Source organism: Lepidochelys kempii, chromosome 1 (genome assembly GCF_965140285.1).
Source record: "Lepidochelys kempii isolate rLepKem1 chromosome 1, rLepKem1.hap1, whole genome shotgun sequence".
Classification (NCBI taxonomy): Eukaryota; Metazoa; Chordata; order Testudines; family Cheloniidae; genus Lepidochelys; species Lepidochelys kempii.
Genome location: NC_136380.1, coordinates 2,707,226 through 2,720,170, shown reverse-complemented (window position 1 = coordinate 2,720,170; position 12,945 = coordinate 2,707,226). Strand labels below are relative to the sequence as shown.

General features: G+C 47.1%; 1 pseudogene; it reads right to left on the bottom strand.

Moving 5' to 3' along the window:
• Positions 1-1,979: 1,979 nt before the first annotated feature.
• On the bottom strand, positions 1,980-2,962 carry LOC140913249 (olfactory receptor 52M1-like; annotated as a pseudogene).
• Between the last annotated feature and the right edge of the window lie 9,983 nt (positions 2,963-12,945).

The following is a 12,945-nucleotide window of genomic DNA, read 5'->3' as shown; positions in this document are numbered from 1 at the left end:
ATTCACAGTGCAATTGCCACTAAGTTTTGGGAATAGTGCCTTCAGCATTTATAACTGGCACCTAAAGTGGGATGCACATTAGAAGTGGAAGAGAGAAGGAGGTGTGTGAGTGGGTGGAGTTACAAAGGAAAGGGAGCGATGGAAGAAAATGCACAGAGAGAGAGAGAGAGAGAGACTTGATATGAGATCCAATAGAACACGGATTTCCTGCCTCTTCCATTCTGTGGCAAAGTTTCCAATGGAGAGACAAACCCTCTCTTTGACCCCAAGCCAACACTGCCTGATTCAAGAAACATTTCCTTCGGGGAGCCTGGCTGGATCAGTCCAGGAATGAGAACACTCAGGGAAACACTGAGGGCAGAGGAGCCACATTTGGGTGAGGAGAACATCTTGTGGACACCTCCCTGCCCAGCCCCATGCCCCTTCTACTCGCAGTCCCCGAGCATCCCTGTAGCAGCTCAAGGTTTGCTGTCACAACCCTGCTCAAGCTCCAGCTGCTGGAAGCCCAACGGGTGACTTTGTTTGGGTTCCAAATGCTGGATCCCTGCGTATTTTTATGATTTCCTGATTAGGAGCCATGCTGAGGCCCTGTCTCTGGCTCTGGGTTTCCAGGCCCACTCTCAGGGTGCAGCTTCCCTTCAGTACCTCTAGCACAAGCAGTGTGAGCAAAGAGTAGAGGAAAAGCCAAAAGATATAAGGATACAGATGATTCATCTCATCAAACATGAGTTATTAGTTATGACACCGCATCAGAAAGGTCTATGCAACTGCTGGCCAATAGACCCAAATTGATATTCCGTCTGAGGAGAGATTAAAATGACTGGGACTTTTTGGTTTTGAAAAGAGACGACTAAGGGGGGACATGAGAGTGTAAATAAAACCATGAATGGTTTGGAAAAGTTCAGTCAGGAAATGTTATTTACTCCTTCAACTAACACAAGAACTAGGGGTCAGCCAAATGAATTAATAGGCAGCAGATTTAAAGCAAACAAAGGAAGTATTTCTTCACAGTTGGTGGAACTCTTTTCCAGGAGATGTTGTGAAGGTCAAAACTATAACAGGGTTCCAATAAGAACTAGAGAACTGAATGAAAGATAGGTCCATCAATAGTTATTAGCCAGGAAGACAACGCCATGTTCTGTGTGCCCCTGGCCTCTGTTTCCCAGAAGCTGAGACAATAGGGGATAGATCACTCAGAATTTTCCAGTTCTGTTCATTCCCTCTGAAGCACCTGGTATTGGGCACTGTTGTGAGCTAGGATACAGGCCTAGATAGACCATTCATCTTACCCAGTATGGCCAATCTGATGTTATATGGACCCCAGATGTGTCTGCCCCCCCGCCTTAACCCACTGTACCCCACTTCCCTCCCAGACCCCACTCCCCTCCCAGAAGGCCTGATGGGGTCTCTCTCTCTCTCTGCAGAGTTAGTAACAAAGTAAGGAGATACATGAAATGTTTAAACCGAACCAGAGCCAAAAGATGTAAGAACATCTTAGTATGAGACCTGAGTGAGTGGATTATTAATTTAATTGTATTACTTGTATATAGGAATGTGATACTGTATTCCTGTCAGCTAGTTGCTAAGTTATCTGTTAAAAACATAAGATTTCAAGAGCCTAACTAGCCCCTGGAAGTGCACATGCATCAAGGTGGGTGTGAGGCGGTAATGATCCAGTGAGTGATATGCAGAGGGGAGGAGAGGAGTTAGCAACAGGGGCGGGACCTTGGTGAAAGAAGTGGGCATGGCCACCGGGATCCTGTTACTTAAAATTAGAAAGGAGGAAACCCCATGAGTTAATGAGTTCTATGTAGACAGATGCCCCAGTTTGTCCCACTGAAACAGCACAGTAAGGCCAGGAAAGGATTAATGTCACTTTGACTGTGCAGTCAGTGATTCCGGGAAGAGGGCCCAGCACCATGTGAGCAGCCAGCTCTGCTCGTTGCTTAGTGAGAGAGCCAGAGCACCAGGAGAAAACTTTAGGCCCCTTTATGAGTAATGAGCCGGAGCAGCCTGTCCCGGATCTGTTTAGTCCTCACCCCGTAGATGATGGGGTTTAGCATGGGGGGCACAAGGAGGTACATGTTGGCAATGAGAATGTGTAAATGAAGGGGCACATTGTGTCCAAACCGGTGCATGAGGGCGGAGAAGAGAGTTGGGATGTAAAAGTCTAAGATGACACAGAGGTGCGAGCCGCAAGTCCCAAAAGTCTTGAGCCGGGTGTCCTTTGTGGGGAGGCTTAAGATGGCCCTGAGTATCTGGATATAGGACATGATGTTAAAAAAACATCCAGACCAAAAAAAAAGAATCCCATAGAGAGGCTGTAGTAACTGCTGATGCGGATGTCTGCGCATGCCAATTTTACCACGGCTATGTGCTCACAGTACGAGTGGGGGATGATGTTGGTTTTGCAATATGGCCACCGCCTCGCCAGTAAGGGATAGGGCAGTATGAGCATGCCACCACGCAGCACCACGGCCAGGCCAATCTTGGCCACCACGGGGTTTGTCAGGATAGTGGAATATCTCAGGGGATTGCAGATGGCCACGTAGCGATCGAAAGCCATGGCCACAAAGATCCCAGACTCCATCCATGAGAAGCAGTAAATGAAGTACAGCTGGGTGAGGCAGGCATTGAAATCTATTTCCCCCGAATTGAACCAGAAGATGCTCAGGGTTTTGGGAAGGATGGACGTAGACAGGACCAGGTCGGTGACAGCTAGCATGCAGAGGAAATAGTACATGGGTCCATGCAGGCTCGGCTCGCTTTTCACAATGAATAGAATGGTGAAGTTCCCCAAGACGGCTATGGCATACATGGCAAAGAAGGGGATGGAGATCCAGACGTGGGCCGCCTCCAGGCCAGGAATGCCCAGCAGGAGGAAGGTGGAGGGGTTGGTGAAGTCAGTTGTGTTGGAATCTGGCATGGAGTAGGGGAGAAGGCAGACCGATATCTACTGCATATACCGTATGTTCCCCCAACTTCCTGTATGTGTCCAGGCCTAGGGTGATGGTCTCATTACAAATGCCTGGATGGAGAGACAGTGTTAATATGAGACTCTACATGCACTACTGGGGGATATTCTGATGGATGAAGCAAACTGACTGATCTTCACACATTGAAAAATGACATTTTCCTTATTCAGAGATAAGAATTATGAAGAAATAACCCCACTAATGCCAATTGCATATTTTATGGTGCTCTGTGCTACAATAATTCCCACACATCATGGTGTGGGAAAACTTAATAGACACTAGCCGGAAACATGAGTGTGGATACTGGTTATCAATCCTTATTCCTTGGGCCTTTTCTACACTGCCAAGTTTTTTCACCAAAAGGCAGCAACAGTGGAGGAGGACACTCTGCAAAGCCACTTTTGATGGCGGAAGTTGGCAGTTTCAGTGACACAATACAACTACCTTGAGAAGAGTTGGAAGGCTTTTTACATAAAAGTTTTGTCAGTGACATGCCAGTGTAGACACTTGCAATTGATTTTTTCAAAGCAATAGGCCTTTGGAAGGTGTCCCACAATGCCCATCCTGACCACTCTTGTCAGAGGTTTGAACTCCTCCTTTAAAGGCCCAGGAATTTAGAAATTCCCCTTCCTGTTTGCTCAGCATCGAGAATTTACATCACATTTTCCCAGGTGGCCATGGCTGCTCCACCCAGGAAAAGCTCTCCCACTTGGACCACTGCAGAGCTGCTGGATCTCCTAAGTATTTTGGGAGAGGAGGTTGTGCAGTGCCAGCTGCACTCCAGCTGCAGGAAGTTTGATACCTATGGGCAGATTTCAAGCAGCTTGTGGGGAAAGAGCTGTGATCAGGACACACCACAGTGCAGAGCAAGGGGAAGGAGCTGAGGCACATGGGCCAGAAGGCAGGGGAGGCAAATGGTCCCTCTGATGCTGATCCCGAGACTTGCCATTTTTATAAGAGCTTGAATGCTATCCTTGGTGGTGACCCCACAACAATGGCCATGACCCATGTGGATACTGCGGCGGGCTGCAGCTGACAGAAACTGAAGCTAACCCAGAGGAGGAAGTCATTGATAAAGAGGTGGAGGCAGAAGGAGAAGTGGAGGCCATGCCAAAGTCGCCTGGTGCTCTGTCCAGTCAGGAGCTGTTCTCCACTCTGGAGGTGTCCAACCCGTCTCGGCAGTCACAGTAAGTCAAGCCAGAAGCAGGAGAGGAGACCTCTGGTAAGTGGTTTTGCTTAGTGAAGTGCAGAGTTGGGTTGAGGGAAGAGAAATGCACAAAGCTAGCTGTGTTTCTGTGTTCTAGGAATTTCTCCATGCAGCTAAGCACTACGTGGAACATTGTATTGATGCACACCAAAATTTCACTGGAATTCTCCACAGAGATCTCTAGAAAACTTTTCTGCAGGAACTCTGCAGTTCTCTGTGAGAGATTCCTTGGTAGAGCTGCTTTGTTCCTTCCCCCATTGAGGGACACTTTCCCGCCCCATTCTGCAATTACCTGGGCAAGTACCAAAGAGCCACACAGGCGAGCGGTATAAAGACTGGGGCAGAAGCTGCAAGCATGTAGTAGATGCCTCCTTGCTTACCTGCACTCGAGACATATCTGCCACAATGACCACTGCCTGTGGAAAAGGGAGGGGAAACTTTGGATTACTGTCCGCCATGAGTTTCCCGCGACCCCTTTCCTATTGTTTTTCTCCTCCGCACAATGTCCCCCACCCCAGGGTACACTCACCATGGTTGCAGTTTTCAGAGTAGCAGCCGTTCTAGTCTGTATGGTTGCACTGTTCACCGGCATGTGTGCTTGTGAAGGGTCAACCAAAAAGTGATTGGTGTGTTACCAGCGGTGTATTTTAATGTAGCATTTCAATACGGTACGTGTACTTAACAATAATGCTTCTGTTTATTGTTACTTGTGATTCACCAGATATGTCCTTGAAAGGAGGCACCCCCCTCCACTCCGGCTGAGCATCTCTGTCGGATAAGAATGTGCTCAAGTTGGAGCAAGAGAGATTTGTTCCGGGAGGTGCTGCATTACTCTGATGCAGACAGGACAGAATGCAGGCAGTGGAGGGAAAGCGACAAAAAGAAAATGATAGAAAACGAAGCATATACTAGCGATGCAATAGAGAGGTGGATAAAAGTTTTGGAGCAGCAAACAGACATGCTGCAGTCCCTCGTAACCCTCCAGACTGAGCAGGCCCATGTCTGCCTTCCCCTTCACTACATTCAGAGCTCTTTCCCATGCCCTCCCCAGACTGTACCCGCACATCCATTTCCCATTTCTGGGATTTCACGCTTTCCCCTACACTCCACCCCCGCAGACAGCTTTTCAAATGACAGCTGGACTTACGCTCAGCTCCAAAATTCAGCCCTCTCCTGGTACCTCCATTTCCCAAGAAAATGTGTGTGTCAATGATCCATGAGCTCCTGCAAAAGCATGGAGAAGAATGAATCAGAAGATGGCCCAGTGACAAAACTGGAATATGTGTAACCTCTAATGCACCTTCGCAATTAGGGAAACCCATTTCTGCAAAGCCATCCAGAACTTCATGAACATTCCACTAAACTTTCAGCAGAAAATCTCAGCCAGTCTAGACATAGCCTTAATGCAAACAAAGCCAAGCTAGAGATTCCATGCTCTGGGGAGTTTCCCATTAACCTGTTTACTCAAAATGTGAGTGGAAGGTTCTAACAAAGTCAAATGCAAAGTTATCATCTCAGAACAAGGTACGCAGGCCCGACCCAAAGACTAGGGTACTATGTTATTGAAAGATGTGACCCTGATAAGGATGTAGTGGTTATTGTGGACAACCACCTCATCGTGTGTTCCCAGTGTGATACCGTGGCCAAAGGGAATGATGCGACCCTTAGATGCATAAACAGGGGAGTGGTGAGTTGGAGAAGAGGAAGGATTTTACTTCTGTACATGGCATTGGTGAAACCGTCTGTGTCCAGTCCTGGGATCCACACTTCAAAAAGGATGTTGAGAAATTGGAGAGGGTTCAGAAAGGAGCCACAAAAAAGATTGAAGTTTGGAGAAAATATCAGACAGTGAGAGACATAAAGAGCTTCATCTATTCGTCTAATCAAAAAGACAAGTGGAGATTTTCATGGGGAGAAAGCCGTTGGTAATAACAGGCTCTGAAATTTAGGAGAAAATACAGATCAAGGTCTAATGGCTGGAAGCTGAAGCCAGACAAATTCCAGTTGGAAAGAAAGGCCAAATATTTAGCACTAATGGTGGTTAACCATTGGAACATGCTGCAAAAGGAAATGGTGGATTCTCCAACTCCACATGTCTGCAGGTCCAGGTTTGATGCTTTTCAGGAAGATCTGCTTGAGGGCTTGTCTATACTTAAACTGCTACAGTGGGGCTGCTGAAGCACTTCAGTGTAGACACTACTTACACTGACAGAAGGGGTTCTCTCGTCAGTGCAGGTAATTCATCTCCCTGAGAGGTGGTAGCTAGATCAATGGAAGAATTCTTCCGTCAACCTCATGCTGTCTACACTGGGGTTCGGCTGATATAACTGTATCTTTTATGGGTGTGGATTTTTTTACTATTGCAAAAAAAGAAAATACAATATTAGGTTGCATTAGTGGAGACGTAGCATGCAAGTCATTGTGGGTGATAGTACAACTCAACTTGGCACTGGTTAGATCTCAGCTGGAGGCCTGAGCTGGATACTGTGTCCAATTTTGGTCACCAATGTACAAGAAGGATGTAGAGACACTGGAAAAGGTCCAAAGGAGAGTGACAAAGATGATCCAAGGGACGGAATGTAAGGCATACAAGCAAAGGCTGAAGGAACTTGGTATGTTTTATTTTGGAATATAGGAGGTTAAGGATGGATATGATAGCAGTCTTCAAATAGGTCCATCAATGGCTATTACCCATGATGGTGTCCTGAGCCTCTGTTTTCCAGAAGCTGGGAACGGGTGACAGGGTATGGATCACTTGATGATTCCCTGTTCGGTTCATTCCCTCTGGGGCATCTGGCAGTGATCACTGTCAGAAGACAGAATACTGGGCTAGATGGACCTTTGCTCTCACCCCGTATGGCCATTCTTATGTTCTTATATTCTCATGTAATACTTGAAAGGCTGCCATAAAAAAGAAGGAGAAAAGTTGTTCTCTCTTCCTGCAGAGGGCAATGAGTTCAAACTACAGCACAGCAGAATTAGATTAAATATCAGGAGGAACTTCCTAACTCTGAGAACAGTAGGACACCGGAATACATGCTTTGGGAAGTTGTAGAAGCTCCTTCTCTGTAGGTTTTCCAAAGGAGGCAGGATAGCCATCTGTCCTGAATGGTTTACATGCAACAAATCCTGAATTTTAGCAGAGGGTTAGACTACACGACCCTTGCGATCCCTTCTCACCATTTGGCTCTATGATTCTATGATATGAAATTCTAGTGTAGACAGGGCCTTTGTCAAACACAAATTGTGGATCTCAGTAAATGGGTAACTGGGTGAAATTTAATGACCTGTGTTATTCAGGAGGTCAGAATGGATGTTCAGATGGTCCCTTCCATCTTTAAACACTATGAATCTATCCATAAATAAAATATATCAGGAATGTATATTTACTGTGTCTCCTAACACAAGTATAAGGGAACATTGAATTACAGTGACCGTTTCAGTGTCGCTGAATGGGTTTCACAAATGGATTGGGCATTGTAGGTGGTGCTGGTGGCACCGCCTTGAGTGTAGGGTGTCTGACACGTGGAATCAGAGATCCTCATATTCAGTTGCTTATAAGTTTGCCGAACATTAACTGTTTGGCCTGAAATGTATCATGGTGGGCATCTGCTTCTGGCTTAACCTTTTTTGAAAAAAAGTTCAGACAGAACAAATCAGGCAACTTCTGGAATAAAGCTAGGAGAGAAGATGTCTTCTCTACGTTGACATTTTTTTATAATTATTCTAGTTAGAAGCCCGAGGACCTCCATGTTTTCCAGTATATAAGTCAGGTAACAGCCACCCTGTTAACAGCCAAAGACCTGAAATGCAATAGGAGGAGGTGAGATTCTCTTTGCATTAACACACAGCTGCCTCCTGAGGTCTTTACTCTGTTCTTTCTCCAAGGAGATTTTTTTCCTCAGTAGGGACTGGCCAACGTATGGGCCACAGCATCAGAATTTGGCCTTTGTATTGTACATCTACTAATACCTTTAATCCTGAGGATCCACTGTGCCACTGAAATGCAGCCCCCTTGGGGCTGGAGGCCATCAGCTTCAGGGGCACAACATACAGGGACATTTTGGCCCATGATATGGGAAGAAACTCATCTCCTGTGGCAAGGCCCTGGAATGTTTAATGTCTGTGCAAAGCAGAAAGGATAACAGACCTATTCTCTTTTCCATCACACCTAAGTTGCACGGGGTTTCTCAAACACCAATTGCTGGGTACCTGTGAATTCTGAGAGAGAAATGTCTTCCCTGGGAATCCCCCTCAGGTCACCGTGACCCACACCCCACTCACCCCAGCAGCTGCAGCAGCATCCCACGCCGACAGACGACACAGAGCTGTGCACCGTTTATAATGGAGCTCTGTGCAATCCCAGTTGGGTTCACTCAGCCTTTAATGGAGAAAAGAGCATCTGAGTGCAAAGAGGGTGGAGACAAGCCTGTCTGCACTTCTGCTCTATTTATACAGTTTTCGGAGTAAACAGTAATTAAGGGAACTTCCCAAAGGGAGATGAGAACTCTTGGGCTCTGTGCTGAGTCACAGCATAATTGGCTACTCTGTGTAGTTGTGTATATTTAAAAATTATAGTTGATTATCAAGAAAATTAGGGATAATGACTTGATCTCCGTAGGGTCTGATACCCTGTAAATGCCCAGGACGGATGGATAGGGAGTCGACAGAGATGTGAAGACAGATGACTGAGAGTTGATACAAACACTCTCTGCAGGCACATGGGGCTGTCGCTAAGGGATCAGAGATCAGTCATTCTCATTAGTAACTGTCATAATGCCATGTAGCATCTTTCATTGGAGGATCTTCAAAACACCTTGCAAGGGAAAGTCACGATGAACATATCCCCATTTTACATATAGCTAAACTGAGGTACAGGGAGATGTGACTTGGCCAAGGACACACATAGAATGGCAGACAGAACACAGGAGTCCTTGTGCTTCCCTGCTGTCTCCATGGTCTCTCCATCAGAACTGAGCCCATGACAAGACTGCCTTCAGGAGCAAACAGTTACGACTCCAAGCCCTCCATCGGGGCAGGGCAGCAAAGAGTCTATGCTTTGGGCCTGTGTTGAGGGCCAAGCAGCAGACAGTCAGTTATGAGCCCCAGTTCCTCAGTCAGGGAGGGGCAGCAAAAAGTCAAGCTCAGGACTGAATTCAGGGCCGAGCAGTAAGATGGTTGGACATCCCAGCTTCTGGGGATGGCCAACAATCACAGGCTCCTTGGTCTGCAGAGCGGGGGAGGATGAGGAATCTTGGTGGGCCAGCCTAGACTCCACGCTGGTCCCGCAGCCTGCCGGGGATATCGGTTGGTGGTTATTCATGAAGCTGTGAGCATGGGTGTGTACTTCGAATGGTTCACTCCAATCCCCAATGCTTGCCCTTTTTCTGTGTGAAGGAGACCTGTGGAGGTTCTGGCTGCACTTTTCCCCACACCTCTTCTTATATGCACACCTTTTCCAGAGCCCCATTGAGTGACAAGACCTCCTCATCAGCCTCCTCCTGGCACTGGCCAAATGACAATCCACAGCCTCAGGAGGATGCTGGACAGTGAGGTGCTCTGCAAATGTGGGAAATATATCTGCTCCTCCCTTGTCTCAAGCATCCAGACACAGGAGAGCTGGGTGATGACCACTGGTTTTCTAGGGAGCTTTGAGGAGGAGTGGGTGCTAAAAAGGGTTCTGGCCTCAGTGTCCCCCTCTGGATCCCTAGTTTGGACCCTATGAGCTCCACTCCAGAACCAGTTATTCTTGCTTTCTCGTCCCCTGCACTCACCTGGATCTTGGATCTCGTGGCTCCTCCTACAAGGCTGGGGGAGGATGAGCCCGCCTGCATCCTGGAATTCAGTAAGGCCTCACTGCAATGGCTAGCCAGTTTTCTGTGACACCCTGCTGGCTGGAGGTCTTCCTGGCTGCTGCTGCTCTTATCTGGGGCCCCTGCCTGCCTGCTCTCCCGAGGGAAGTGAGGGACCCCAGCACCATCCCTGGGGTCTCTCCTTGGTGATAGCTGAGCTCACTGCAGCTGCACTGGAGGCTGCTGCTGCTGTCGTCAAGGAGTAGGAAGAGGAGGACTGGTGTGGGACGCTGTGGAGGGGGTTTCTGGCTGGACTGAGTGACTTTCCATCTTTGCTCCTGTGGTGGTGGTAGATATCCCCCTTTTGGGGAGCTGGGGGAGTGGCGTGGAGTTTACAGACAGCCCCCCAACCTGAAGCAAATGCTCACCAGCAATCACATACCACACAACAGAACCACTAACCCAGGAACCTATCCTTGCAACAAAGCCCGTTGCCAGCTGTGCCCACATATCTATTCAGGGGACACCGTCACAGGGCCTAATAACATCAGCCACACTATCAGAGGCTCGTTCACCTGCACATCCACCAATGTGATATATGCCATCATGTGCCAGCAACGCCCCTCAGCCATGTACATTGGTCAAACTGGACAGTCTCTACGTAAAAGAATAAATGGACATAAATCAGATGTCAAGAATTATAACATTCATAAACCAGTCAGAGAACACTTCAATCTCTCTGGTCACGCAATGTCAGACATGAAGGTCGCAATCTTACAACAAAAAAACTTCAAATCCAGACTCCAGCAAGAAACTGCTGAATTGGAATTCATTTGCAAATTGGATACTATTAATTTAGGGTTAAATAGAGACTGGGAGTGGCTAAGACATTATGAAAGGCAACCTATTTCCCCTTTTTTTTTTGCTACCCCCTTGTCCCCCTCAGACGTTCTGGTTAAACTTGGATTTGTGCTGGAAATGGCCCACCTTGATTATCATACACATGGTAGGGAGAGTGGTCACTTTGGATGAGCTATTACCAGCAGGAGAGTGAGTTTGTGTGTGAGGTTTTTGGAAGGGGGGGTGAAAAAACCTGGATTTGTGCTGGAAATGGCCCAACTTGATTATCATACACATTGTAAGGAGAAATATCACTTTAGATAAGCTATTACCAGCAGGAGAGTGGGGTGGGGGGAGGTATTTATTCATGCTTTGTGTGTATAAAAAGATCTTCTACAATTTCCACAGTATGCATCCGATGAAGTGAGCTGTAGCTCACAAAAGCTCATGCTCAAATAAATTGGTTCGTCTCTAAGGTGCCACAAGTCCTCCTTTTCTTTTTGTATTTGTTAGTTTGCCTGTCCCGCCCTCACCTCAGCAGTTCCTTCTTCTGCTGTTCCTCCCCACCCTGGCCTGCTTTTCCCCTAAACTTAACTTGCCACCCCCTTGATTACGTCTTGCTCTATGCACCCATGTCACCTCCCGAAGGGCTTTTGCCCCTTCTCCCTTTTAAATTGCACCCCTTGTTCACTGCACCCCATCCCAATGATATTGCGGCTGGAGAGCCAGTATACCAACCTCGCACTGGTGATCAGCCCCCCTTCCCTGCCTCAGTCATCTTCTTCGTGCACTCCCACCCACCCACCGCATTTGGTTTGAATTGCATGATGGAAACCGTGGCTCTGCCATGACGAGAAACTGTGGTTACGGCAGGGAACTCAGGACTCCGGGGTCCTATCTGTCCTCCTGGGTCCTATCCATTTTCCTTCCACACAATCTCTGTGTGACCTCAGCAAATTTATGCCTCCTGGTGCCTCAATTTGCCTATCTGTGTAATGGGGATATGTTCTTAGTAACTTTTCTTTCCTAGGTGTTTTGAAGATCCTTCAATAAAACATGCTGCACACAGTGAGGATAGTTACGGATTTAGCCAAAGGTGGAAGTCCTTTGTTTCGGTTTGACCCTCTTCCAGTTCCTGATGGAGAAGTACATGGTTTAAGATGGATTCCAGTATCAGCCACCTCTCTTTGCAGGGCCCCCATTGCCCCTCCTGCTTGCAGGTGTCCCACAAACATACAGGACAAAACCGATTCACAGCCAATTGCTTGACTTAAATGGAGCCATCATTTCCCTGAAATACCATTCATGGCCCTCACTTAGTGTGACTACATCAGTAATACAAGTTTATCCTTCATATTCCTACCTTCAGTCATAAAAATGATACATGCATACAAATAGGATGAATACATTCAGTCGATTGTACCTTTTCCAATAACACATGACAAGAGGCATTTCACAGAAAGCATATGCCATTAAGGTCAGATTCATATTCATAAGTATATTTCCATAAAGCATATGGAGTGCAACGTCACACAGCCAATTCCTCTCTGCCTCAGCACAGAGCCCAGGAGTTCTCATCTCCCTTTGGAAGGTCCCTTACTACTGGTGACCTAAATATAAAGGGAAGGGTAACAACCTTCCTGTATACAGTACTATAAACTCCCTCCTGGCCAGAGGCCCAAAATCCTTTTACCTGTAAAGGGTTAAGAAGCTCCGGTAACCTGTCTGGCACCTGACCCAAAGGACCAATAAGGGGACAAGATACTTTCAAATCTGGGGGCAGAGCCGGGAGCGGCAAGGCGGGGGGAAGGTTTTGGTCTGTCTGTTCCGAGTGCTTGCTGGACACAGATCAAGGAAGCAAGCAATCCAACTCCATTCGAATCGCTAAGTACTAGCAAGGGAATACGTTAGCTTATTTTTGTTTTGGCTTGTGATTTTCTCTGTGCTGAGAGGAAGGTGTGTTCCTGGATTTCTTTTTGTAACTTTAGAGTTTGGCCTAGAGGGAAATCCTCTGTGGTTTGAATCTGATTGTCCTGTACAATTATCTTCCATCCTGATTTTACAGAGGTGTTTCTTTTACTTTTTCTTTCTTTCCAATTCCTCTCTGCCTCAGCACAGAGCCCAGCAGTTC